Genomic DNA, 6,000 nt, shown 5'->3' with positions numbered 1-6,000 from the left:
ATAAAGTTCTGGCAATGAGAGGACCTAATTTATTTATAACAAAGGAACTGATAAAACTAACGGAAGAGCCAGTAATTGCTGGTACGTTAGAAAAAATTAAATGTTAACCTTAGAAGACGGAGGAAAGAAGGCAGCACTCCTAGAAGGTATGAAACACGAATAATGTAAGCGTTAATAAAGAATAGGCTATGACTTGTCTGGAAGTTTGGCCAAAATAGAAGATAAAAAGAAAATTATTGTTTGGAACTGAAAGTACAATAAACGGGCCTTTTCGAAAGGGACTCACTGCTACTACTATTTCTCCATACTGGGCCTGATGGCAGAAACAGAGCAATATGAGCTAAATGTAACAAATGACATAAGGCAGGGGTTTAAGGATCAACCATATCCTTCCTGTTAATAACTTATTTGATAATCGAAAAATTAAAGTGCAACGGAAGGTTTCAGGAATTATAAGGATCGTGACACAGTGGCACCATTATATGCAGACGATGGATTAATCCTGGGACATAACAAATGCCATAAAATCTCACGGAAATAGCAAGCGAATGTGGCCCAAATAAAAACAAAAACAATATTCTTTATTGTTCCTTAATGAATATTCTTATTCCTTTTGTGACTGTAGTGAAATTTAAAATATTTTTAATTGTGGGAAAGGTATACGAACGTGGTAAGCATGAAATAACTTTATAAAGTGTAAAGAACCTTGTTTGTACCCACCTTCAAGAACATACATGTTTTCTGCAAACCGAACCATTCAGGAATCAGGATTCGAGTGGAAAACTGAAAGAAAAGAACCGGCAACGTTTGTAAGACCACTATAGGTTGCAAGATCTTGAATCTATCGTAACTTATACAATAAAAATGGTACGTGTCAAACATTTGGTAAACTGGAAACGTGTTCAAAATATAAGCAACCCAATCGTGTTTTGTGAAATCGGCAAGAAGGAACCCTATTACCGTACTTTTTATTAATGGATATATTCCTTTTCTTTTGTGCTTATGATTTAACGTGAGCTGGATTCTTTATGCGGAAAAGGAGACAAGTTTGGCAATAATGACCCTGAACAAGAAGTAACTATAAGGTTTTAAAAACGTAGATTGTGGGTATACAAACTTAACGTTTAGATTATTTGAAGGCGTGGCCCGGCTCCCTTCAGTCAAATAAACAACCAACGACCAAGATTCTGTTGTGAGTAGACTTAGCTACTATAGTGTTGAGTAGTTACATTCTTCCCAGTAGCGGAATATTACCCGGTATTTCCAATACTTAAGGAATTAGCTAAGCTTGGTCTAGTCTAGTGTAGTCAATAATTTTAATGTTAAAGAAGTAGAAAAGGCTTAGGCTAGGGCTCGGCCAAGCTATTGTTGCCTTTTGTTCAAATTACCAGGCTTGCTGGTATTATTTCACTTAAAGTAATTAGCCAATTGGGTTGTGGGTTTAGAAATATCATTTTCTTGTTTTAGGCCTAATATGACATTTGTGTTAGCAAATGAATGCTTCTAGAGATAGCCTAATGGATCGTAATATTCGGGGGTCCACAGTGGGAAAACGGAGTAATTGGGTATGGGACAAGACAAAACAAATTAATTATAAGAATGTTAATTCCACTAATAATTCCCATTCAGTTTAAGGTAAGTTTGTGGAATGTTTCAAACTAATGTCATGCACTGGGGTAAGGACCTGGTTCCTAGGTTAGGATAGGTCATCTTGGGTTTGTTATGGTCATTGGCTAATGAGACAAAGGTCAGAAACTTTCATTGCTCACATTAAAACATAGGAAAATTATATTTGTTCCGACACAATATACAAACCCTCGGTCCTTTACATTAGGAGTTACTTTCAGGCGTAGGCTGGAAACGGCCGTTAAACTCTTGAACAAGGTGGTTAGGCAGTAACTACCTCCAGGTAGGCGGGGATACCCGCCTGCCCGGATGTAAACATTCCAGTTTGCTTTCGGCCGTTGCTGACGTATTTTTCGTTCTCTCTGCTGACTGTCGTTAAGCTCTTACGGTGGGATCTTTCTGTATTTTTGTTTATATATTGCGTGTGTTTGATATTTGGTAATACAAACCCACGATTTGTGATAACCTTGTGTAAGCCATCGTTCCCTGCCTGTGTCTGGGGTTTGACGGCCAAGGGCATAACTGGAGTAGCGTAACCAAGTGGTAATGCTTCTCTCCAGCGGCCCTTTACGTAATACTGGAGGCGCCCCTTACTTTCGGGATTAGTTTGGGACGCTTTTTCTTCACTTCCCCTACATCCACCGGGACTTAAGAATAGTCCCTTCTTGGGCTTCCGCCTCCGTGTGTAAGGGGCATCACTAATTTCTTCCTTTATGCTGAGTGTTTCTCGCCGCCTGCGCTTAGAGATTTGCGGGCTGAGTGGGAGGTTACGGGCGTCGTCGATAAGTTCCGCTTCCACGGCGCCCTTGGTGGCCTCCCCTCTGTTCTTTTTTCTCTTCCCGTAGGTTCTTCCTTCTCTCTCCTTCGCCCTCTTCGCTCGCTCGTCGGGTGAAGACACGGGGGAGGGGGGAGGGAGCGAGCAACCTCGTCTAGAGTACCTCCTAATGCTGCGTAGGGCTGTTCCCCTTGTAGCGGGAGGAGCCTCCCTCTACTAATCATATTTGTTTTTTCTTTCAGGTTGACAGTGAGCATTGCAGAGACAGCAGTAGTTGGCTGGATATCATATATCAAGAATATCTTGCATGAAGCAGTCCCGACTTTCATTCAGTGTTGCTCGGGATCGACCACAATACCTGATTAGATGACATATTACCACGTCCGGATCGCTCTGACTCTGTTCCGCCGATGTAGTTTGATCGCTGTCATTGCTGGTTTTCATGTATGCTGTTGCAATGCTTCCTGCGTATCTGTGGTCTATCTGCTCCTGCTGTTCCCCTGTGTTTTGCTCGTGTCAACTCTCGACAGTCTCGGGGTTGCTCTCCTGGTCTCCTGCCGCAGCCGCCCTGATCGCTCCTGTCGATGCTGGTGACTTTCAATGACACTCTGTCTGTTGCATTAGCTCCTGCCTTCCGAACAGCTAACGTAGCTCCTGCATCGAATGTCCTGATCGTGCCCGCTTCTTCTCCTAGTGGTCGTGCCCGGGGCCACTTCCGTTGTGTTCCTGCCTGCTGCCATCCTGTAGAAGACGTGGGCGTGAAGGGATGGAAGTCGCCTTGTGGAAGTGATGTTCCTGGCCGTTGCATAGCTCCTGCTCTCCGAACCTTTGCCGTAGCTCCTGCATCGGCTGTCCTGATCATTCCTGCTGCTTCTGGAGGTCGTGCCCGGGTCCGCTTCCGTGTGTTCCTGCCAGCTGCCCCAGAGGTTACAATGTCCGCCATCCTGTAGAAGATGTCGGCGTGAAGATTTAGGGAGTGGTCCTGTTGAGGTGATGTTCCTGGCCGTTGCAGTAGCTCCTGCCCTCCGAACTGCTGCCGTAGCTCCTGCATCGGCTGTCCTGATCATGCTTCTCCTGGTGGTGGTGTCCTGGCTGCGTCTGTTGTGTTCCTGCCGGACTACCCTGGAGGTTACGATGTTTCGTGTCGACCATCCTGTAGATGATATGGGAGTGGAGATGAAGGAAGCTGTCCTGTGGAAGTAGCCGCCGTCTTCTTCATCTTATCTTCGATTTCGTCTTCTGCTGCGTCTTCCCTTCCTCTCCCGAGGTCCTGGAGGTCCCGAGAATCGGACAGACCTCCATCGGCCGAAGGAAGGATGCTGCTTCTTCCCCTTGATGCCCTTGGACATCTAGGGACTGCCTCCTTCCGAGGAGGCAGTGGGTCTCGTTGGCTCTTCCGACCTTCGGGTTAGGGAACCGATTCGCATAGCCGTGGGTTTTGTGTTTGAGCTTGCGGGGCGCGCAGACCTCAGTTTGCGTTCCGTTCCTGAGTCTTAGAGGTTCCGCCTCTAAGATGGGGCTGCTTCTGGCGCTCGTTCGCGAGCCGCTTCGAGTGCTCGAGATTCTATGGAATATCGAGTATCCCGATCTGGTCTGGAGAGATTTTCCTGGGCCCAGTTCGGGAGCAGTGCGAGAGAAAGGACGAGGCACCCAGGTGTCTCGGTTCACTCTTCCTGCCAGCACCATAAGCACTCCCGAGTGTTTGCCAGTGCTCGGTTGGGTTCCCAGCCTGGTGTCTCGATCCTGTCGGTTCGAACACCAGAAGAAGCAGAAGAGATTCACTTTGGGAGTCCTACGGCGGACTTAAGGGACTGACTCTCTTCCGAAGACAAGTTGGCGATTCGCATTTTCCTGTGGATCTTGCGTTTCGGGGTCACGCGACAGCACGGCCTCTCGAGGCCATTCCTTCGTTGCCAGTCTTGGAAGTCTGCATCTAAGACTGGTTCTGTGCTTGGCTCTTTTAATCTATTAGGTAACAAGCAGCCGCTCCCAATTTTCGGAAGTCTCGTGGGTAGCTCGAATTCTATGAATCACGAGCGCTCTCCTTACGAGAGGCATAGGAAGAGAGAAAATGCGTAGACACCCAGGTGTCTGGTTGCCGGGACGCCCAGGTAGACACCCAGGTGTCTGGTTGCCGAGACACCCAGGTGTCTGGTTGCCGGGACGCCCATGTGTCTGGTTGCCGGGACACCCAGGTGTCTGGTTGCCGAGACACCCATGTGTCTGGTCGCCCGGACACCCAGGTTTCTATGTACCACGACGCCAGGTGTCTCGATTCTGCCGGCCAGCTGCTTCGGTTGCTCGGGGGGTTTCATTCTTGTGTCTCGAACTTTAGGGTTCGAGCATGCAAGATAGCAGACACAGAATTCCCCCTATGAACCTTCTTCTTCGAGGGCCTCGGTCTCGGCCTCGAAGGAGTTTAGAGTTCGGGAAACTAGCAATTGTTCACAGCAGGCGAGTCTGGCCTGCCCAGTTATGAGTCTGGCTCTGGCTCGGCTCGACTTGGCTTGCCAGACTGGCCGGCTCGATTTCGACTCGGTTTGCCAGACTGGCTCGGCTCGACTTGACTCAGCTTGCCAGACTGGCTTGCTCGCGTTCGGCTCGCCCCGCCTCGCCTGCCTCCCAGTCTGCCGCGATACCGACCAGCTGGATCGCGTTCTCGTGATCGGCTCGGCCCTACCGGTTTTTTCGATTCGGTTCTCGTCTATGCTCGAGTGAACTTGTTGCTCTTCCCAGGAAAGCACTTTGCCACGGCATAGGTGCTCTTCTTTCCCGTGTGGCAGTAATCTCCTTGGTTGATTATTGCTCACGGTCCGCCTCTCCTGCTTATCATTCTGGCAGGACAGGTAGGGCTACTCTTTCTCCTAACCTGTTCTCTTCTCCTTTCGGTTGTTCCGAGAGGAGCAGACGGACAGAGAGAGCTCCGACGAAATTTTCTTTCGGAGTTCGGCTGCCTGGCGTGCTTTGGGTATCGGTCCCCGATTCTCTCGGGATTATAACCAGGTAGCTGAGGAAGGTTTCATGGGATCTGTCAAGGTCTCCCTCCAAGGGGAGAAGTACAGGGGTTTCACGCATCGGAACAGCGAAGGTCTTCCTCTTCAAGTACGATTGCCCCCGTGTTCTCGGGAACAGCGCTGATTCGCCGGGCGCGAGGATCCCTGGGACAGGACGCGGCTCCCAATGAATAACCTTCATCACTTGCAACCCTTGCAGTTTCCGAGGGGCCAAGAATGTCAGGGACCTGTCTTCCGAGAAGCGTTCTCGACCTGATGGATTCTTTTCTTCGATGGAGTTAATTCAGGTAGAAATACCAAACTTTCACCCCTGCCTCGGCAGAATATGAATTCTTCTTGCCTCGGAGGGTCTTGCTGAACACAGTTTTTTGGGCAATTCTGGTGCTAAGAAAAAGGACTTTGTCCCAATTCGGATCTCCAGTTTCGTAAGTCCCGAGTTGGCTCGACCATTGGGAACGAATCTTTACTTGGTTCTGCCTTTCTCTTTCAGAGATTTGCCAGATACCCCGGTAATCAAGGTTCCCACCAGGGCACTGCCTTGTCCTTTGGGCAATGGCCAAGAATTTTGGGTCTTAGTCTTTTCAA

At 48.6% G+C, this 6,000-nt stretch overlaps 1 protein-coding gene across 14 annotated transcripts in view; it reads left to right on the top strand.

Annotated features, from left to right (window-relative positions):
* Positions 1 to 645: 645 nt before the first annotated feature.
* The window catches only part of LOC136840968 (uncharacterized), a 101,465-nt gene continuing 96,110 nt past the window's right edge, over positions 646 to 6,000 (top strand). For 3 of the 14 annotated variants that reach the window (XM_067107957.1, XM_067107955.1, XM_067107954.1), the window contains exon 1: positions 689 to 1,192. The gene's annotated coding sequence lies outside the window, so the exon portion shown is untranslated. Of the gene's footprint in view, positions 1,258 to 6,000 lie in introns of all 14 variants that reach the window. The other 11 variants (XM_067107962.1, XM_067107966.1, XM_067107958.1 and 8 more) reach the window with 7 other exon arrangements.

Source organism: Macrobrachium rosenbergii, chromosome 8, assembly GCF_040412425.1.
Source record: "Macrobrachium rosenbergii isolate ZJJX-2024 chromosome 8, ASM4041242v1, whole genome shotgun sequence".
In the NCBI taxonomy this organism is placed as follows: Eukaryota; Metazoa; Arthropoda; class Malacostraca; order Decapoda; family Palaemonidae; genus Macrobrachium; species Macrobrachium rosenbergii.
Note: the sequence above shows the minus strand (reverse complement) of the source record. Positions and strands in the feature narration are given on the sequence as shown.